This window comes from Periplaneta americana, chromosome 9 (assembly GCF_040183065.1).
Source record: "Periplaneta americana isolate PAMFEO1 chromosome 9, P.americana_PAMFEO1_priV1, whole genome shotgun sequence".
Classification (NCBI taxonomy): domain Eukaryota; kingdom Metazoa; phylum Arthropoda; class Insecta; order Blattodea; family Blattidae; genus Periplaneta; species Periplaneta americana.
Genome location: NC_091125.1, coordinates 15278310 through 15302192, shown reverse-complemented (window position 1 = coordinate 15302192; position 23883 = coordinate 15278310). Strand labels below are relative to the sequence as shown.

General features: G+C 35.4%; 1 protein-coding gene and 1 non-coding gene across 4 annotated transcripts in view; one reads left to right on the top strand and one right to left on the bottom strand.

The window, feature by feature from the left end:
• wb (wing blister) overlaps positions 1–23883 on the top strand; it is a 1096738-nt gene that overhangs the window by 19653 nt on the left and 1053202 nt on the right. The gene's annotated exons all lie outside the window — the stretch shown is intronic.
• Positions 14170–14243, bottom strand: TRNAS-GCU (transfer RNA serine (anticodon GCU)). Its single transcript has one exon. It is a non-coding gene; the product is annotated as a tRNA-Ser (tRNA).

Below are 23883 nucleotides of genomic sequence, written 5' to 3'. Positions count from 1 at the left end.
GTGGCCGTTCATTTCGATACAGGCTTCAGTTCTTTTGTGCATATTATCGCACTATAGACTACTGTACCTAATTCCAATTACCAGTTTGTCCTTCGTACGAGTAACTCATGTTGAAATAATTCTGTACCTACTCTATAAAAAAGTACCTTACGTACTGTTAATTCAATCTTCACTTCTGCCCGATCCGAAAAGATAAAATCACTCAGAAATGCTATCTACTGTCCGTTCAAGTGGTTTTGTCGCAGGGTTGTAGAAAGGGGGGAGGAAATCACGTGACAGTTAATTACTTAAGGAGGCCCTTTTATTTAAGTTATTTTAAACACTTGAATAATATTACGTAGACGTCCAATTCCTAACAGAAATTAATGTTTTCAGAAAAGAGCTAAGATAGCCCAGCTACTAGACTTTACAAAGGAGCGAACAGAAAAAGGTGGGGGAAACCGGGATGCGACATAGGGAAACGGACGACAGTACCCGTACGAAAATATGATTCAATATTGAAAGCTCTTTCGTCACTGGAAAACGCGAACATATTTCTGAAACGTACTATACTCAGTAACTCAGTACTGCTTACGCGCCCTCGGCTCTGTGTCGTGAACGGTTGGAAGTTTACTAGTAGAAGGGGTGGGAGTTAAGTACATTCCAAAACTCAGGTACAATAAAAATTGAAGTAAAAATAAAATGATGTCCCTGTATAAGTTAAACAGAAGTAATTGATTTCAATGCTCATACCAATTTCCTGTACGCTTGACAGTTATTGTCTGTCCTTCCGACTTTAATTCTAGAAATCCTTGCATCCGTTAATGTATCAGATAAGCCTTTGAAGTCTTGATTTTCAACATTACACACTATAATTGCACACTATCTCTATTCACACACTAAGTTCGAGAACTTAAAACACAATGCACAGTTTATTTGCAACAGATGAATAGATATCAGGTAGTAAAGATAGTTGAGTGCACTTTTTCTTTTTACAAGAACCGGGTGTGTGGCTGTTATTAATTGCGCGTCACAGCATCCCGAATGCTTCATTCATTCATTCATTCATTCATTCATTCAGTGTTCTGCCCAAGGTCAGATCTTTCATTGCAAACCCAGCTTTGTCAAGTATTTCCTATTTTCTGCCTTCCTCTTTGTCTCCTCATATGAGCCATATATCTTAATGTCGCCTATCATTTGATATCTTCTTCTGTCCCGAACTCTTCTCCCGTTCACCATTCCTTCCAGTTCATCCTTCAGTAGGCAGTTTCTTCTCAGCCAGTGACCCAAACCAATTCCTTTTCCTCTTCCCGTTAAGTTTCAGCATCATTCTTTCTTCACCCACTCTTTTCAACACAGCTTCATTTCTTATTCTGTCTGTCCACTTTACACGTTCCATTCTTCTCTATATCCACCCCAAATGAGGTGTTCAGTGTTAAAGGAGATCAAGTCCATGAGAGGTAGTTTTGAGATAATGGGACTTCAAGTTAACTTGCTCTAGTGGATTATCTAATTTGACTAGCAACAATTTTATTGCTCCATTCTCAAATTCTAGATTTATAAAATGTAAACAATTGTGATGTTAATTGATGCAACGCTTTGGTAACTTGATCCACTATGGCTCAGAACATCATGAACAAATAATATGAGTCAAAAGTGACTGGTGTCATCTACTGGCAAATGCTTGATATTAAAACTTGATCCATTACTGCTCGGAAAAGATCCAACTGAGATAATCAGAAAATGAATTAAACTCAATTTATGAAAATTTGTGACTTGACCCACTTTAGCTCTGAACGCCTCAAATGTTAGATAGATATTTGATAGCCGTCCCAACCAGGGTTTAATAATCGGCCTCCTTATCAATTCTAAATGAATATTTATATTTAATTCAATAAAGTAATCTCCGATCAGACCACCAAATATGATACGTACAGTCCAAGTTTAAAAAATAATACAAACTGAAAACTTAATTTTCGAATTTACAACATAATTTTTTGAAAGAGGTGGGTGTTTTGATCGTTCAGGAACAAATTATGATAAATACAGAAAATTACGCTCTATCGTCAATAGACATTTCTAAGTTCTATAAAAATGCCAATCACAGTTTCCTATGAGACGTGTATACTTGCAAGTTTTCATGAACTTGTCATTTGTGGATTAAAATAGGTTTTTACATAAAATCCGATGAAATTAGTTATTACTATTTCATTTTCCTATCGAATGCACCTCTTAAAATATGTAACGTATTACATCATATGTTCATACAATTTTCTTTTCAATTTTAAAGAAAAAATAACTGTAGTCTGTTTCTCTCTATGTCACATAAGTAGGCCTATCACAACTATGAGTCGGAGTTTTTTTAATAACATATGAAACGCATCGTAAACACGTAACTCATATTATCGCATTTATTTCCTTCAAGTCCTATCACATTAAGTACATCATAATTTCGGTTTTATATAGATAAGTGAATGAAAGTTATATTTCGCTTCCTTGTCTAAATCATAATCCTCTTCCTTCGCAATTCCTTCTTTGTCATTACCATCCTTTTTCTTCCTATTCTTATGTGCCTTGCACGATTTAGACGCAAGCGCCACGTAGCCTACTGGGCATCTCATTAGACGTCGGGATTGGGATACCATTACGGCGGCAATAGGTTGATGCATAACGGAGCTTAGATATGTGACGTTACTCTCCTAGGTACATTTTGTTAAGAACGCAAAATGACCTGTCAGCTGTCCCGTTGCGCGCTGTAGGAACCGAACCTAAGCCAGCAGAGTACTGTGCAGTGAACAGTTGTCTGACGTTAGTAATCGAGGTTGTTTGTCACAGTGTTTACATGTACAGTAGAGCGTCTCGTTTAGGCACAGTGAAAACGTAAACAAAGTGCACGTAACCTGTGGGGGAGGTCGAGCCGTACGATAAACACGAGGGATGCACAAGGTTTTAGTTACAATTGATTATATTGTGACTTTTAATTCAAAACAATAATGTTACTTTTATTGTCACAACAATAATGGCTTCCTATTTCTGTGATTTAAAACTCCCGTCAACAATGGGTATTTCACTCCACACAGCAAAACAGTATTCGTTATTGCACTCCACAGACGACAATGACAAGAAAGTAACAATTTGGATCATACCAATAAACAATATTGCACGAAAATGTAACATAGAATCTATATTTCAAAATAAAGACAAAGGCGAAGTGTTGCAAAATATAAAACGAATGAGTATTATAATAGATGTAAAAATAATTGAACAAATTTCTATATTAGGAATGTTTGGAGACACACTTCCATATTATAGGAGGAATTTAAGTGTCGTATATAAAATGACTATGCGATATGCAATATATCAACAGCAGTATTTTGCCCTGGGAATTAAATTTGGATTTAAAATATAATATTAAAAAATGAAGACTCAGTGTCGCATAATGATTTTTTTTAAGAGAATGCCGATACTAGGGACAAACGGAGCTCCACAAAACGATCAAGAGCATCAGTTTTGCGATTCATAAGCACAGAATATACACTAAACACACAGAATAGCACCCTCATTATAATGTTGAAGGTGTTGCTTTGGCGTTATGTGGGAGCTGTTATAGCGAGCTCGAATAGTGCCTATAGTATATTATTATCAATGTGTTTTTCTGTGTTTTAATATCTGTAATGCTCGGGAAAAGTTAATTTTACAGGAGAAGGAAAAAAAACTGTCTTCACACTGGTTTATGTACATTTGATCTTCTTCTGTATGAATTATTATAATGGGAGAAAAACTTATGTATCTTTTCCTAAGCGAGCAGATGTTCCATAAGTTGTCAATAAATTAATAAAAAAAATGTTTGTGGAAACTGACTTATGCCACTTTTCCCAAGCAATGCAGATATATAGAGAGCCAATGCCGTGCTACTCCAAGTCTTGAGTCCCGTCGTATATCCAATTGTAAGATTTTGAAATATCTTACAATCCACAACAGGCGTAATTATACACGACAAAAACTATATCATTATAATTATTACCTAATAATTAAGATGGAACATTGTATTAATTAAAACTTTGAGTTCTCTATGATCAAATACTTTTGCAGTTATAAACCTCCCAATTTCCATTTAAAATATTCTATACCTACCCGAATTTATACTTCAGGAATTTATAAGACACAGTAACAAGAGGGAATTTTTTAACTCTCACTTAAAATCCCACCCAAATTCTGAACCATAAGTTAAGCGAGCCAACCACAACCAAAGACCTTATTTACTTATCAGCCTGAGATCGTGCTAGTAAATCGATCGACAGATATATGTTACTTCTTGCTCTCAACCAGAGACGGTAGTTGTTGTTTAGCCAGCTATCCGAAGACAGGTCTGAACCTCACAAGCGATACCAAGACGGCACCGCCTATGAGGTAACTAGGCCAGGATAAGATGGGGTAAGGTGGCCAGTTCCTTTCCTCCTCCATTGTATACATCGCCCACTAGCTATATATTACACTAGTCAGACTTCAGATGCATACAAACAAGTTCCTCCTCTGACACATATCGTCAAGTTAGATGTACTGCCTGATATTAGATGTAAAGTTTCCCTGGAAAAGAATGGGACGATTGAATATTCTTAAGTCTCAGCTGTAAGACACTGCGCATGATCAGAGACCAGAGCACTGATACATAAGATAACGAATATTGAGTTACTTAAATGCAGGCTATTTGGTTTGTTACTAGCATCGTTCAGAAATTCACTTCAAAAACTGCAAAAAAATTTGATAATATTACGTAAATAAAAGATAAATATATAAATAAATCGTGTAGTTAAATCGACAATGGACCTTCATGACTAGATCGATACTCCGCACAGAAAGGCAAGCTTTCGTGTTGTTTCAATAGCTCAGATGCTAAGACTTTTGCATGTTGTGTAGAAGAGAGCGAGTTCGATTCTTAGTCTACATCAAAGATTTTTTTTTGTCTAAATAACATTGAAATAGGTAAGTAACGTTGAAATAGAGTTTTACGAAGTCCTCAGATTCAGTGTTAATGATCGCAGACAATACAAAATTACAAGTTATAATATAAACGTTAATCTAATGAATGCATTTACACCACTCGCTTACTTACTTACTTACTTACTTACTTACTTACAAATGGCTTTTAAGAAACCCGAAGGTTCATTGCCGCCCTCACATAAGCCAGCCATAGGTCCCTATCCTGTGCAAGATTAATCCAGTCTCTATCATCATATCCCACCTCCCTCAAATCCATTTTACTATTATCTTCCCATCTACGTCTCGGCCTCCCCAAAGGTCTTTTTCCCTCCGGTCTCCCAACTAACACTCTATATGCATTTCTGGATTTGCCCATACGTGCTACATGCCCTGCCCATCTCAAACGCCTGGATTTAATGTTCCTAATTATGTCAGGTGAAGAATACAATGCGTGCAGTTCTGCGTTGTGTAACTTTCTCCATTCTCCTGGTAACTTCATCCTGCTTAGCCCCAAATATTTTCCTAAGCACCTTATTCTCAAACACCACTCGCACATAACAATTTTTGTTAAAAGTGTGGCTTTGCATTATTTCATTCTCACCCCTTCAGTTGATTTTTAACTATTTCATCTACGTGTTTGCAATAGTGTTTAATATAATGTGCATTAAATTTTATTCATATTATGGTTGAATGAAAAAGCATTGTTCCAGTTATTGACTAATTACATATATTAATTCTAATTATTAAATGCACCTGTTAAGTAACCAATTGCAGTATCTTTTGCAAAATCGTGAATGTTTAAGTTGTCAATAATATTTCTGCACTATATACTATAAGACATTAAAAGAATTTGCAATAGATTTGGGATCCTCTACTTTATAATCACTGGTTTTAATGAAACAATATTTTCTTTCTTAGGATATCTACAAGTTTAACTTTAATAATATTCCGAATATGTTTAATTGCATTATCTGAATTTTGTACTTTTCTATTCAAATGTATTCTATTTCCCTCTTTCATAATTTTTGATAAATTACACTGCACTTCTTGTAGTATTTAGGAACATGAGGATCATTACATTGCAACTCATTACATATAGATTCTACTTTTTAATACATGAGATTTTTAAGTCCCTGCGTTATCTACATTTTTTTACTTTTGAATTTTTTAACAACATTGAGTCGAGAACACCCACTGAAGTTATTCTGAAATTAAGTGAAAAATATAATACATTTACTCTTAATATCAGTAGTACCAGTATCATATACGTTTTTCCAAGATTCATTTTGTAGACGTAAATGTAAATAATCACTATATACAGCATTTACGTCCCTTTTTTAGTTTTTAAATTAATATTTTGAAAGTGTTCAGTGGCATTGGAAACATATAGGATTTGTTTATCATGTTCATACAAGCCATTGATTATAGATTCTGTCGAAGAGAAATTCAGTCTAACTCTGTGTACAAAACTTTTATCAATGGCTGTGCTTACTTCAGCTTGTATGCTGGTGGGAAAATTACTCTACGACTAAGGTTTTCAGTTTCAAGGAGTGAATTTAATTTACTTTTACGGAGAAGTTCCGAGAGATAATCTACGTTTATGTCACTACAGAATAGCCACCTAGTATGACCACCAACGCCCTCGAAATCGAGACGAATTGTGGAATCAAGTTGTTGACACCTGGGAAGATCTCGCCGGGGATCAGAACTTATTCCTCAATCTCGTGACATCCATGCTGGATTGACTTAGAGCTGTAATAAAAGCTGATGGCATGTGGACAAGATTTTAAGTTAACAGGTCTCTTGTTGTTTCTTATGATTTTTGTTTGAGGAAGAATACATTTAACTTCCAAGTAAGATTTTTTGACGAGGTGCAGCCCACTTGTACGACCCAGAAATTGGGCATAAATTATTCCATATTTTTCTACAAATTAGACAGTCGAGGAACTCTGAAGAAATTAATTACACCTCAATTAAAAAAAGTTTTACCTGGGATCGAACACAAGACGTTTCGGTCGTACAGTTGAACCGACACGCTACTACATGAGCTACCGAGACAAGACAGTGACAGCAGCAGTCCAGAATGTAGATCCAATAGCAGGCATTTGCCATTCGGTACAGAGAAGCAATGATATTTTTGTGACTCGAGCTATGTTGTGAAATCGTGGCCTTAAATGGCTATCTTCTTCGTGATCCTTATTCTGGTCCTTGTCCTTGTTGTGGTCCTTGTAACAATTCTTGTTATATTTGTCATGGTACTTATTGTTACGTCGATATCGAGTGGGTCCACACCTGTGGAGTAACGGTCAGCGCGTCTGGCTGCAAAACCAGGTGGCCGGGTTCGAATCCCGGTCGGGGCAAGTTACCTGGTTGAGATTTTTTCCGGGGTTTTCCCTCAACCCAATACGAGCAAATGCTGGGTAACTTCCGGTGTTGGACCCCGGACTCATTTCACCGGCATTATCACCTTCACCTCATTCAGACGCTAAATAACCTAGATGTTGATACAGCGTCGTAAAATACCCAAAAAAAAAAAAGATATCGAGTGAACCGTGCTGTAGAACTTTAACTTCCGACGACCAAGAGTCGTCTCATTCCTTTTAAGGGTAACTGTACATATCAGCCAGAATCTGAGTCAGAGGATAGAGATGGTAGAAGTTCATTTAATTCTGTAGAGTAATTCTTGTATTCATAATAAGTTATATCTGTTTGAGTTTGTACAAAGAAGCAGTAATGAGTCTGATGCACAATGAAAGAAGAAAAAATAATTTATTTTTAACATCTTTGGAGACGTGTAGGCCTACACCTATTGTCTATATCCTGTATCTTTTCATTAGTCAAGAAAGAGAGAGAATATCGTTATATCCGTTCTTAGGTAAATAATGATTTTGTGTTATTTCTTCAAATGAAGTTCAATTGTTCTTAGTGAAATATGATACTTCATGTGCAATATTTGGTGCATTCAATATATTTCAATGCAATATGTTGAATAGGCCTATAAACAAATTTCGATCAATTGTTAACAATAAATCGTTGTACCTAGGTACATAGACAAGTGGGTAGATTAACTGACGGATATAATGGACCTTAATTTTTTGTGTTAAAAAAAGTGTTATATTTAAGCCTATACTTGGTGTAGATTTAGGGCTACTAATAAAAAAGTAGAAGGAACCCCCAGAATTTACACTTTCATGGTGTGAAGAAGAATAGAAATTATTGACCTTGCTTTGTGATTTGCTTTTCTTTCTTTTCGAGGTGCTCTTGATTGTCCCAAATGAATTTAATTTAGACGAAACCTAATGTAGAAAGAAAACAGTCATAATTTAAACTACTTTTTAGTCTATTTAGGTGGAAAGAGCCGTTAATAATGAATTTAGCTTACTAAATAACAACAAAATACTGGGTGGAATTAGTCTGTCATCGGAAATCAAACTGGAAAATGTCGGTCTTTATATCCTCCAATTCTGGCGTTTGTTGCCGAGATTTATTTATGCAATGAAAATTAAATAAGTTAAAGACGTAAGTGATAGCCACCTATCTTCTTGTAATAGTAGGTGATTAGATGACTCACAATAGTGGGCAGGGCTTGCTTTCAGCTGTACATTTGTTTCCGCCTGGAGCCTCAACGACTTGACATATGAGTAGCCAAGACCGTATTTACTATGAAAAGTAGCCTAAGTACGAGTAACTATGATGCCGCGTCTGTAGCTAAGTTATAGCGCGCTGGTCTTCCATTCAGGCGGCCGGATTCTATCCGCGGCTAGGTCGTGATGGAATTTGTGATGGAAAACCAGACGTTACCGAGGATTTTTCTCGTGATACTCCCGTTTCCATTTTCCATTCGTCACCACACACTACCTCTAGCTCATTTTATCTATCATCTGCAATAATTAAAATTGTCCACACCTGTGGAGTAACGGCTAGCGCGTCTGGCCGCGAAACCAGGTGGCCCGGGTTCGATTCCCGGTAGGGGCAAGTTACTTGGTTGAGGTTTTTCCGGGGTTTTTCCTCAACCCAATATCAGCAAATGCTGGGTAACTTTCGGTACTGGACCCCGGACTCATTTCACCGGCATTATCACCTTCATATCATTCAGACGCTAAATAACCTGAGATGTTATAGTACCGTTGAAATTTTGAAGTTTGTTAACCTGTGTTTATGTTGGCTGCCTTGTACTCATGAGAGAACGCCATTGGTCAATTATACACAAATAACATCAGAATGCGTAATATCGACTTTACATATCGTTATTGACATGCATATCGAGATGCATAGTCTATGTTCTCGGTTTATTCTGAATAAAAAATTTTCATATTCACGTTCTCTGCTTCTCGTTTTCACTCTGGTTCTCGTTCCCGGTTTATTGTGAACCAGCCTTAATATGCGGTCCCGGTTAATACGCAGCTTACACGCGGCCCCTTGAACAGCGTCTTATAGGGATTTTACATGACATTTTATCAACTGCGAAGGTTATTTAGTGTCTGAGTGAAATGAAAGTGATAGTGCCAGCGCAGTGAGTTCAGGGTCCAGCGCCATAAGTTGCCCAGCATCTTCTCTTAATAGGCTGAGGTAAACCCCAGGAAAAAACCTCAACCAGGTAACCTGTCCCAACCAGGATTTGAACACGGGCCCGCTCGTTTCATGGTGAGATATTCTACCTGTTACTCCACGGTGGTGGACTCAATCTTAAGAAAAGCATTTCTGCGATGTTGGTTTTTTTCTATTGCTAACTTAATATTCAGTATTTGCGTGGATAAAAAAGAGTTAATGATGTGTTTTCTTTCAGCCTTAAGAATGAGCTCCAAAATCCATGCAGTCCTTCCCTCTTACGAGTTGTTTATTATTTATTTTTTATCTTCAAGTAGAAAATGTTTACTCAATTTTTTATGTTTGCTAAGTTCAAGAGTATATCTAAAATCGAAATGCCAACATATTTCATCTGTTGTATTAACCATAAAATTGGAACCACTTGGGCTAGAAATGTGATTTTTGTTTCTGTGTGTTCAGAAAACATTAAAATTTCATCATATATAGGCCTACATGCAGGGTCGCTACAACATACTAATTTTGCGAGCGCACTTATTTGATTTTGAGTCTTTCTAAGCAATGAGTCTACGTGCCCATATATTGCAACGCAGTACTGTCGCTATTGGCTATCCCCGATAAGCGGACACATCTGCAATCGTCAGAAGGTTTGAGCGCGATTGTAGGGCGAAATATTGGGTCCAATACCTGTATCCGATGCAGGTACAGGATTTAAAGGCTTGAGACTCCGGGCTTTGAGTTTTATCAAGTACTCGTCTGGGGATGGGACCTGACTGTCAGCATCGGATTCATGGGTTCCACTCGGATTGAAACAATCATCGCATTTAGCATGCACGATTGTCCAGTGTAAGACTGAAGGCATGGATCTATCCAAGTCCTCGAATAGTCAGCGAGCGAGCCATGTAACAGAGATAATGAATATTGTGGAATTGTTAACTTCAAACATAGGTACTGTTTATTGTTAATGATAGCCACCATCGTAGCTCAGTCGGCTAAGGCGCTTGCCTGCCGATCCGATATTGCTCTCGGGCGATTGTTCGATTCCCGCTAGGGCTGATTACCTGGTTGGATTTTTTCCGAGGTTCTTCTCAATCGTAAGGTAATCTATGACGAATCCTCGGCTTCATCTCGCCAAATACCATCTCATTATCACCAATCCCATCGACTCTAAATAACCTAGTAGTTAATGCAGTGTCGTTAAGTAACTAACTAAAAATATTATTAATCATACAATGAAATGAAACCACGCGTTCCAAATGAACTATGTGGAAATTTGTTTTGTAAGCAGGGTTTTGTGATTCACAAGGATATTTTTACAAATAATTTCACTAGTCTTTGTATCTTGAAAAGGACAAAAATGTCTTAAAATAACTGAGACTCTAAATGAATTACACTTCAAATTAATAGGCTGTAAGAAGTATTGCAGAGATCCGTTCATGATTATTAACAGAGAAAAAAAAATTAATATTTTTCATTGGCTCATCAAGATATCAATTATGAGCTGATATACAGAGATCGATCCCTTACCTCCAAAAATTCTGTCTCCCACTTACGGATGACATTTACTAACAAAACTAAGATGGAAAACCGATATGAAAAAGACCACCGCTCGAGCTTCCAAAAGAATAAATACAATGAAGTGTTTTGCCTGTAGCAAATGGTGATATGCTCTCTCAAACACTAAATCAGTGGTACTCAATAGAAATTAGAGGACAGTCAAAAGTGAGAAATGGTAATTTACCGAGCGCCACAATGCATTTCACAGTATTGAAGGTAAATTATTTGGACCATTATTATTGTTATTATTATTATTATTATTATTATTATTATTATTATTATTATTATTATTATTATTGTTACTATTACTATTATCATTATTATTATTATTATCATCATCATCATCATCATCTACATATCGGCCTCCCCAAAGGTCTTTTTCCCTCCGGCCTCCCAACTAACACTATATGCATTTCTGGTTCACCCATAAGTGCTACATGCCGTGCCTATCTCAAACGTCTGGATTTAATGTTCCTAATTATGTTAGGTGAAGAATACAATGCGTGCAGTTCTGCGTTGTGTAACTTTCTTCATTTTCCTGTAACTTCGTCTCTCTTAGCTCCAAATATTTTCCTGCACCTTATTCTCATACACCCTTAACCTCCGTTCCTCTGTCAAAGTGAGAGTCCAAGTTTCACAATCATACAGAACAACTTTCAGGTTTATTGCGAGCAGATTGGATGACAAAAGCTTCTAAACCGAATAATAACAGGCATTTCCCATATTTTTTCTGCATTTAATTTCCTCCCGAGTATCATTTATGTTTGTTAGTGTTGCTCCAAGGTATTTGAATTTTTCCACCTCTTCAAAGATTTGTTTCCAATTTTTATACTTCCATTTCGTACTATGGTTTCATCACGAGACATAATCATATACTTTGTCTTTTCGGGATTTACTTCCAAACCTATCTCTTTACTTGCTTCAAGTAAAATTCTCGTGTTTTCCCTAATAGTTTGTGAATTTTTGTCCTAACATTTATAAAAAAAAATAGTGCTGAACTATGTTACTTGTGCATGTATGAACATATCATAATATACTCGTGAGTTTAAGTTCGAGCTTAGAGTTAACATACGAATTAAATTCACTTTAAATGTTATATTAAGTGATAGTGCTTCATTTAATTTAGTATTCTTCTTGTTAATATTATACTATTATCATTATTATTATTATTATTATTATTATTATTATTAGTAGTAGTAGTAGTAGTAGTAACAGTAGCAGCAGTTTATTATTAATTGTATTTATTATTAATTGCCATTATTGAGTGTAATTAGTTACCACCGCCACCGGGTACCCATTTGCAGTGTGAATAAATACATATTCACGTCATCCATATAAACAACAGTTATGTAACCCGTTCAATTCCAAACCCTCTCTGTTATCCTGGACTTTGCTAATGGTATATTCTAGAGCAAAGTTAAAAAGGAAAGGTGATAGTGCACCTCCTTGCTTTAGCCCGCAGTGAATTGGAAAAGCATCCGACAGAAACTGGCCTATACGGACTCTGCTGTACGTTTCACTGAGACACATTTTAATTAATTGATCTATTTTCTTGGGAATATCAAATTCAATAAGAATATTATATAAACTTCTCTCTTAACCGAGTCATATGTATTTTTGAAATCCATGAATAACTGATGTACTGTGCCCTTATACTCCCATTTTTCTCCAATATCTGTCGAATACAAAAAATCTGATCAATAGTCGATCTTTTACGCTTAAAACCACATTGATGATCTTCAATAATTTCATATTATTAAAATATAAACTGGTATTTTGAAACTGAAGGCGGACTCTGCTAATCTCCAAAATCATATCAATACGAGTAGGTTGATTTGTTATTTTATTTCATCTGTACTCTGGTTTGAATTTGTAAATTCAGAAAATAAAGTGTCACATTGCCCTAGAAAACACTCCTTAACAATCTTCGTATCTGTAAATGGTTATTTTCTGCTACGCGGTGCGATATTTTTGTTGTAAAATCGTTTATAAGTACAGTGGAATACATTACTTTCTGTTCAGATATTACCGACATTTTTGACGTATTCGGTTTTACTATCCTTGATTGGGAATATTTTGGATACTCATCAAAATTTAAGTGCAGGCTTTTGTAACGTCTGTTAAGATAAAAACTTTTGTAATCCATTGCTATATAAAGATATAATAAGAGGTTCTAGTCTACATCTATTATATCAGGCAGTAAGCTCACTTGACGATCTAGGGACAGATTTTGTGAATGGATATGAGTGAAGTGCATGACGAACAAATTGGTCCTAATCTCATTTTGTTTTCGGATGAAGATTGCTTTCACTTATATGGCTATGAGTATGTTAATATATCTGAAACAAAAGATATTGGAGTTCCCAAAATACTAATCTACTCCATGTGGAACCCCTTCATGATCAAAGAAGTTGAATTGTGGTGCGCACTTAGCGGTGAGAGAAAAATAGGCCTTTTCTTCTTGAAGAAAAAATTAATAGTGATACCATGTATTGTGGGTCTCTATCACCACGGCATGGCGCGTCCTCATGTTGCGGATCAAGGAGACGGCCTCCAGATATGGAGGGTAGCTGTGAATATACTGAATAAGCAGTCGCGGACAGCCGATAAGGGGTGGTCTTCCAGCCTGGGGTTTGGGCGAAGGGCTAACAACCCATCACCGTAAAAAACAGCTTGTTACGAAATCTTCAAATTATGCTTATAGAGTGTTAGTTGGGAGGCGAGAGGGAAAAAGACCTTTGGGGAGGCCGAGACTTAGACGGGAGGATAATATTAAAATGGATTTGAGGGAGGTGGGATATGATGATAAAGACTGGATTAATCTTGCTCAGGATAGGGACCAATGGCGGGCTTATGTGAGGGCGGCAATGAACCTCCGGGTTCCTTAAAAGCCAGTAAGTAAGTAAGTAAGATATGTTCAAAATATCTTGCAATCATTTTGGTCAATTAACTGTGAGGAAACGCAGTGTCGCGTTTTTCCAACAGGACTGCGACGACACATACAGTCAATAATTACTTTTAGGCAATTGAATCATAAAGTTATACAAATCTGGCTTTCAGGTAGTAGCTCCCTGTAAAGCAGGTTTGCATAATTTCAAGGAAAAATTGTTCCGGGGCCGGGTATCGATCCCGGGACCCTTCGCTTAGCGCGCGAACGCTCTACCGACTGAGCTACCCCAGGAACTATACACGACACTGTCACAATTTTTCATAAAGTATTCGACGACAGACTCATCTGATCACTAACAACTTAAGAACATCTTGATCCCCTGATCTGACTCCTGCGATTATCTCTGGGGGACATTATAAGATAAAATATACAGGACAAATTCACACCTTCAATCAATCAATCAATCAATCAAACTCCTGTATCTCCTCATGAGGAGCATAGGGCATTCACAAAGTGCCTCCATCGGACCCTATTTGTAGCCAATAGAGTCTTGCAAAACCGGTTGAAAACCGAAGAAACTTACATAGTGCTACTGAACGCCTGGCGTTATAGGCAGTATGCGAAGTACATCTGCTTGCGTACTGCCTCAGTATTCGGTTTCACGAGTATTCGAGTTGATTCGATCTCTCTGTGTGTGGACGGCTCTGCCGTATAAAATGAAGATCATAGTGAACCATCCAGATATTATAACTGCGGATCATCAAGAGGAACAAACAGCATGCAGCGTGAAATTACAGACGTTGTAAAGCGTAAATTGCAGAAAAGAAACTTTCGGTATCCACAAATTACCAAGGTTGCAATTTTTGCTTACACTAGAAAACTGAATTATAATATTACAATAATGACACACTTAAAAACAGTAAACTTGATCAATAGTAAAACTAAAACAAAAATAACTTTATATCTTCTGAAACCTACTACAACCAATGCTTTTAGTATGTTTACTATGACTAGATTCTAGCAACTAATTTTCGAGCAATCGAACTCTCAGCTGAGTTGTCAATCACCTGGCCACTGTAGAAAAGTCGAACCACAGCTATGACAAATACTATCTATGGCCCACTTTGACATGCTTGACCTAGGGAGATAGACCTGAGTTCGTTGACGTCTTACATCTGTATTACAAGAAGAAAAAGCAGTGTGCAACTAGCGGCGATGTTGCCAGACTGTTGAAACTTCCAACTCACTTTTCTAATAACCGTGCATTTAATCACAAAACGTAATATAGGTTTTCCATTCATTTAAGTGAACCTTATCGCCCCGTGCAATCTGCAGGGTTATTTCACTTCTACCCTGCATATGAATAGCTACTGTTTTGGAGGAATGCATTTAGAGTTAATAATTATTTAATTTTATGTTTTGTGATTAATTGTAATTCTATTTTGGATTTATTTACTTATTATATCTCACATTATACATTATGCTCATTTCATTTTCTACATACTAAATTGGTGGAAAAATCACCAAATAACTCTAGCCTCTCTAGCAACACTTGTGAAACGAATATTGGCCATTCCATGAATAAGTGTTTCCACCGAGCGTAACTTTAGACTAGTAAAACAGATTTATTAACACATAAACACAAGTAGTCAACTCTGATCATGTAGTCTATGATAATCCCTAATAATAATTGTGAACATCAAATAGTTAATATTAGCACGTGTGTAATAAAATAGTTCTTTGAATGACACTTGTTTTCTCTGAAGTAGATCTTTTCTATACAGAATGATTTGTTTCTAAAACTTGCTATTCTTTTGTTATTCGTAGTTTAGAGATGTGTAAATTATACTTATTTTGTACAGAACAACCATTGGGAGCCAAAGTAATCGTATTGTTGAAAATAACATTACTGTTTATCTTTTTAAATTGCAACTGCTTAGAATAATTAAAAAGCATGCAACTATTATTTTAGAGGTAGGCCTATACATTTCTTTTTTTAGTTTAAAGTACAAACGTCATAATGGACTGTATGTACTTATTTCCTATTTTGTTTTATAATGAACTGTAATTATATTTTTGAATATGTTTACATTATGATATTTCACATTATACATTACGTCTATTTCCTTCGATGTCACTGCGTCCATTGTTCATTTATTTGTTACTAGTCAAATTACTGCAAGTTCGAAATACAAAAATAAATGTATTAAAGTGTCAAATTATTTGTATTCCTATTTGAAGAAAACATATTTTTGTAATTAAACAAAATAAATATCCTTCAATATTATTACTCTGTTTGTATACTGAGAAAATGTTAAAGAGTTATTGTATGATGAAATGTATCTGGTGTTATTTGGAGATCGTATTTTCTTCCTCCTTACCATTTCTTTCTGTGTGAGATTTGTGTTCTAAATAATTCGCGATCTTACATGAACTTATGTAATATCGATCATTGGGTTATACAAATCGAACAAGATTCAGTCAATATGTGACGAGAAAGAGTTACGACGTAATCAAATGTTGAAGTTATGACGTATACTGTTTAACACTGGTATACAATTTTATTTTATTTTTATTTTAGTAGGTTATTTTACGACGCTTTATCAACATCTGAGGTTATTTAGCGTCTGAATGAGATGAACATGATAATGCCGGTGAAATGTGTACGGGGTCCAGCACCGAAAGTTACCCAGCATTTGCTCATATTGGGTTGAGGGAAAACCCCGGAAAAAGCCTCAACCAGGTAACTTGCCCCAACCGGGAATCGAACCCGGGCCACCTGGTTTCGCGGCCAGACGCGCTAACCGTTACTCCACAGGTGTGGACAACACTGGTATAGAAAAACGCCAGCTATATAGCGTTTATTGGTAATAAAAATATACATGGCTTGTGCACGTCTTGTTCTGTGAAAAACTATAACATTGTTTAACATATCTATAAGCAACTTTCATTAGTAAAACTCTAAAAGTTTAAAATATAAACGATACTTGTAAAGTTACTGCAAGTTCAGAATAATAAAGAAAATATATGTGTTATAGTGTCGAATGAACTGTAAGAATACTTGCAAACACTTTTTTTTTCAATAAGACAACGTAAATTTCCTTGTTACTCCGGTTGTGTACTCGAAAAACGTTAGTTTCATGTAAATGCGCCTGATGTTCTGTCTACTCTGCAATACATCAGGCGTAACCGCTCGACAACCGAGTTATTCGGCCCGATGTTCATCGTAGCCGGTTGTAGCTCCGACCGGTCGAATCTAAACCGGTTGTGTGCGCAGTTTCGCAGGTCTCTAGTAGCCAACTTCTTCACTTCGCTCCATGTTTTCCCCTCCCTAGCAATTTCCTCCAAAATTGTTCTCTTCCATGTATTTTTTGGCCTTCCTCTTGTTCTACTACCCTGGGGGTTCCAACCAAAGCCATTCTTTCTACTGCTCCTATCCAATTCCTCTTTCGTCTTTTGATTTCTATTGTGATTTGTTTCTGATTTGTTATCTTCCATAGTTCTGAGTTTTTGATTATATCTGGCCATCTAATTTTTAACATTCTTCATAAACATCTATTAACAAATGTTTGCAGTTTATTTTGTATAATTTTACTTGTTTTCCATGTCTCACAGCCATATAATAAGATTGATTTCACGTTACTGTTAAAGATTTTAATTCTTGTAGATCTAGATATAATATCAGATTTCCATATTGGGTACAACTGGACAAATGCACTATTTGCATTTTTATTCGGCTTTTTACATCCTCAAAGGCTCCACCATCCTTGTCAATTATACTACCCAAATATTTAAATTCTTGAACAGTATCAATGGTATTATTATTTATTATAACTTTATCTGTCTTTTTACTATCTAATCTCATTCCTTTATTTTGATAGAAAATCCGCTAATTCAATTATGTAAGAAATTCAACAGAGAGCCTAATATCAATTCCATACCGAGAAGCAAAAATGTCACTGGTCACTGTTAAATACGATTTTTCCGGAGCGAATAATCGTAGATTCATTGGTACCTACTAAAGTTATCGTAATCTGCAGTTTTGAAAAAAGATCTTCGGTTGTAGAGAGGATGTTCTATTTGAAACTTGTTTCCAGAACCGTGGGTTAAATCCCGGCAGTGGGCAATAAATACTGTTAAGGACTATGAAATCCATAGTACATAAAAGATTGATATTTCTGAAGTCACGATAAAATTACTTCCTGTACACTGTTCACATAAAAATGTTGACATCTGTTAAACATTTTTATTGGTGCTAAAACTGCTAAGGGGCAATAGAAAGTAATAGATAATAAATAACCTACCATTTATGAAAATGATGGTAGGAAATATGGTATTTAAAGGAATACGGAGGCGAATGTCAATAGTCTAATCGGACAGAAAAATATACATTCTAAAGTACAGTAGTTCCAATGGCATATTTAAAATGGTCCGATGTGGTCCCACATGTACACGACTTCGCAAGTAAGAATTCTGCTTTTGAACGCGGAATGCATAAAAACTGTCTTAAAAATTAGGGATTAATTTCCCATTTAATGCCCTTAAGGACAGACAAATATTGCCTAGTCATTTATTTTCGTAGAAATGTCTTCTGCTACGAGAATGGTATCTATCTTTATGACCTGAATATTGTTTTAGGCATCATTCTTAATAAAAAAATGTTTTTTTAATTTACTACCTGTTGGGCGTAAACGAAATTATAGCGATAAACTTGAATAATTGAGTTAATTATTGTTGTATGTTTTGTCTGAATAGCTTATCTTATGCTAAGTTAATTACCGTTCACTAAAATAGCTTGATTTATATGACATATACAAATACAGATTAACGTTTTCGGCAAGTTATTCTGCCATCTTCAGATCAATTAAATACAAATATAATAATAAATATGAACACATTACAGGGATAAAATTGCAAAGAGTGTTAAAAATTAAATGTAACTACATGTAGTCTACATATAGTTAAAATAATTGTTCATAGATAACAGGTTGTTTGATATGTAACTAAATGTACTAATTTGATAATATTTAACCATAATAGTAATTCTTTTCCGTTTTAATATTTGCAGTTAGAAATGGTCCGATTGGTACACACAACCCGGAAGACATTGTTAATAATTTTTGTTGCAAGAACTAACAAAACAATGTTGAGAAAACCAGGAAACAGTTACATAACTTAAATAATTTATTTCTTCAATGTTACATATCAAATAACCTGTTATCTATCAACAATTATTTTAACCATATTTACATGTAACTAACTACATTTAATTTTTAACATTACTTGCAATTTTATCCCTGTAATGTGTTCATATTTATTGTTATATTTATATTTAATTGATCTGAAGATGGCAAAATAACTTGCCGAAAACGTTAATCTGTATTTGTATATGTCATATAAATCAAGCTATTTTAGTGAACTGTAATTCACTTAGCATAAGATAAGCTATTTAGACGGCAAAACATACAACAATAATTAACCATTTATATCAGCTTATCGGAACTTACACAATATATTGTAGGCTATCTGTAAAATTGAATAATTCAAGTTAAGAATCTGTTTGTTCAACTCAGTGGACTGAAATCGGACGAAGAATGTTTGTTGTACGTCAAACTTTCAACTTGAAGAATTCATCTACTGCATATCCACAGTATAATGTAGCTAGACTGTTACTTCTGCTTCATGATGACTCTATAAACTGGCTAGAAGAATCGATCATAGTTTCTGCTTCTTTATTAGACCTGCTACTTTGTGCAAGTTACTGGTATTGAGAACCAATTATGTACTTTGGACCCCTGAATCTTAAATCATTCAATTAAACATTACCATCAGACAGCAACTACTAATATTACAAAATTTACATGAAAATTATCCGTTAGGCGTGCGTGTTCTTAATATTCAGCAACACCGCTTATTACGCAACATTTCAAAATAACTAAATGGTTGCAAAAACGTACAGTACAGAAATTGTGAACCATAATCTGTAATCACAAAACTCAAAATTTATCAACAGTAATCTCACTAGAGGTTTTGATTTATTTAATAAAATCAAAACTCGAGTGGGATTTAATTGACTATTACACGATTAGAAGAAAGTATATAAAGATTAGAAGAAATAAAGTACTCTAATACAATAAAATAGGTATTAATTGACTTACTAAAATTCTATATCACTAATGTTAGCTTCACCAAAACGTCTGAACGGAGTCGCCATTTTCAGTTGACTATATGCGGAAAACAAATGACGATCGCAAAGCATGTTTTATAGTACCGGTACCGTAAAGATATGCATTTTGAAATGTTGACAAACAAAGAAACAAATGCTAGAGAAGTGATAAAAACAAACAAATCCTAGGGAAGTGATAAAAACAAACAAATGCTACAGAAGTGATAAAATTATAGCCTAGCGATAAACAACCATGATTGGTTGAAACACATCCTTTCGTACCGTTTTATTTGTCAAAAGTGTATGACGTAGTAAAAGTGTAATCGTCATTCGAAAAACACGGTGAGTGTAAAAAGTATTTGTACGGAATTATATATTTTTTAAGTATTCTATAGCCAATGGGCAATTGTGGACTAGAAATTTGACGACAATAATAATATAACACATTGAATGTTTATTTCTTAGCATTGATAAGACAGGAAATAGAAGAATATACACATACACAAATAGAAAATATGACGTGTGAAACACGACAACGCGACTCATTCACGAAAAGAAAAAGTATTGGAGCACTAGGCCACTGAGGAGTCTGTTCGTATGTTATTTACTCGCAGTCAACGTCATCCTTTTTTTTTCGCTTACTCTCATGCACACCAGGATAAGTATGACTCTTCTCTTCTTGAATGTCAGGTGCTTTCTGTAACAGAGATAACAGCCACTGGAGTGAATAATGTGTGGAGACAAGAGGGCTACCACTGTCGAGTGCCTAGAAGAAGTACTGAATTAGTGATACAACAGCAAAAGCGCCTTCAATTCGTCCGTTGTGAAATGAATGAACTGGACTTTCAGAATAGAGTGTTTATATACATTGCAGTAAATACACAAATTTTCCGGTCAGATGGCAGGACATATATGCTGTGGCTGAGTTGTATTCTAAAACTCAATTACGATGAAACTCATCGGGCACTGTAGTGGCTGATATTGTCACATGATCTTCAACTTCTGCAACCGCTTACGGAGCCTCTTTTTATATTGTTTGATTTGTGGATTATAAGCAGTTTATAGCAGTCTATTATATAATATGTGCACTCTTTTTTTGACTTGCTTTTAACTCCAAAATAAACTATTGGCAGGTGTCTGTGATCTACTAATGATTTTAAATATCCCAAGAAATTATCAGAACTCTCGTCTCGAGTAAAAAATATTTCGTTCAGCTTCATTCGTCTCCATCCCGTTTCATCCTATTTTCTTAATCTTATATTCCGACATCAGTTCAACGGTTCGAAGACTATGTCCATGTAAGTGTGGAAGAAGAGACAAAAGGGGACAACTTGACTGGAAATAAATAACGCACATTTAGTAGGAACTCTGTTGTACGAATTACTTTTCAAGGACTCCTTTATTCGTGTTCTCTTCAATGCTGACAGGCTGATGTCAAGTTAACTACAAAATGAATGCGATGTTAATATGTGGGCAACAAAACGAAAGGAAGAATACTTATGTTCATTGCTTTTACTTATTCTTTCAGTCTTATAATAATATTGTTGTTTCGTTAACTGTTCGAAGACAGATTTGAACTTCATAAGTGACATCACTAAGGCATTACATACAAGCTAAAGCTATGTAGCAAAATACAAGTACTCAGTATATGTAACTCTAGCAGTTACAATAACCTAGATTTAGCAAAATATGATATACATACATTTAAATAGCTAATTTAATAAAAAAAGTTTTAAAAGTATGTTTACGTCACAATGCGAGGCTTGACACTGTTTTTCACGAACAAGACATCCAGTATCAGGGTTGATAGAGATCATAGCAACTGGAAGCGGACTTTCCAGATGCCTGTCGGTGATTTAAAATCTCGTTACATACTTTACATGCTTCTTTCTAGAGAACACTCCATTATGTATGTGCTGCCGAAAAGTGATGCGAAACGAATTGCATTTCTTTTGGTGCCAGGATAAATTTCTCTGGGGATATATTTTTGATATAACTCTAATAAGAGGGACATTTATTGCTAAACTTAATCTTCAAGTCTGATGCACACTGAAACTCATCACAATCCATTTGTAAATCCTCAGAGACGTCGTCTCTATTAATGGAGAGATGAAACCAGCTATACTAGTCTTTTTGAAGTCTTGAATTTTTAAGTAGGTTATTTTACGACGCTTTATCAACATCTTAGGTTATTTAGCATCTGAGTGAGATAAAGGTGATAATGCCGGTGAAATGAGTCCGGGGTCTAGCACCGAAAGTTACCCAGCATTTGCTCACATTGAGTTGAGGGAAAACCCCGGAAGAAACCTCAACCAGGTAACTGAAGTCTTGAAATGTCGTCTTGAATTCTGTCCTATGTTCTAATATAACTGCTACGTATTTCTGCGAATTCTGGTCTTTACACTTTTGAAAGCCTAGAAAATTAACAAAGTTGTCATTTTTTATTTGTGAGTCCCAAGTTTGTAATATTATTTCGAAGATCACGTGATCATACTTATGATTAACTGATTTTTACCTTGGAGACGTGTGTTCAACTCATTAATATATGTTGTTATATCAACTGTAAGGACAAAATCACACATCCACGAACTCTGTGACTTTAAATTCAGCATTTCCTCCGTGAATGTTTGTATTTCGTTTTTGAGATTAAAAATTCGCCTCAGTATTTTGCCACAGCTCAGCCATCTGATATCCCTCTAATAAACAATATCTTCAAATTTCGAATCGAGATTCTTTACGAAGTCTTGAAACTGTTTATGTTCCATACCTTGTGTACGCAGAAAATTCACTATTTTAACTACAATGTTCAAAACACTACCTAAATTTATGGATTTAACACAAGGGTTTTCTTAGTGTAATACGTAGTGATACTGCATAAAGTATTCCCCACCTTAGATGCTTCTACCTGGTGTAATCAGTCCTCGCTTTCCCGACAATGCAGGAACTCCGTCAGTTCCAAGCCAAGTCGATTTAAAGTTTCGCTTACGCCCACCATTAAATCATTGGCTTTTGTCGTACCTTTGAGAGGGATAATAGCAACTTATTCTTCTGTATACTGAAATTTTTATCGACTTCCCTTACGAATATTGCTCGCAATTGGGCAGGATCGCTAACACCGCAACTCTCACGGAGGGCCAGAGAATAGAACTCGAAATTTGTTTCTCATCTTTTTAAAATGTCACACTGGTAGATAATTGAATACCCCCCCCCCCCGATATAAGGGTATATGACTCAAACATAAAAGTTTCAGAAAACGAAAAAATTGTACTCAGACAAAAAACGATTTATTTCTTCTGAAAATAGTTTTCAACAAGTTTACAGTTAAATTTATACGAAATGAATAAAGAATAACACATGTCTGGCACCAAATTGTGGAAGAAGGGTCTATGGAACTTTTAATGAACTTAAATCTCGTATCTTGAACTCAAATAAAAACAACAGTATTCTTGTTTAGGTTGCAATAAGTTGTTAAAAAACTCTCTGTATTCGAGAAAAAAATATAAAAAGTTACTTTCTCTGAAAATAAGTTTTAACAACTTGACACTTAAACTTTAATAAAATAAATAAAGACAAAATATTGTTTCAGTTATCTGAACAAATTTCATGCAAGATGGGTCAGTAGAACTTTTAAACTCAATCTTCATATTTCAAACACAAATTAGAACAATTTATTCTTGTTTAGACTAAAAATAACCTGTTATAACATTTTCTGTATTCTGTGGGCAAATATTCACACATTTTTTAAAAGATCCCTCTTCTTTTCAGC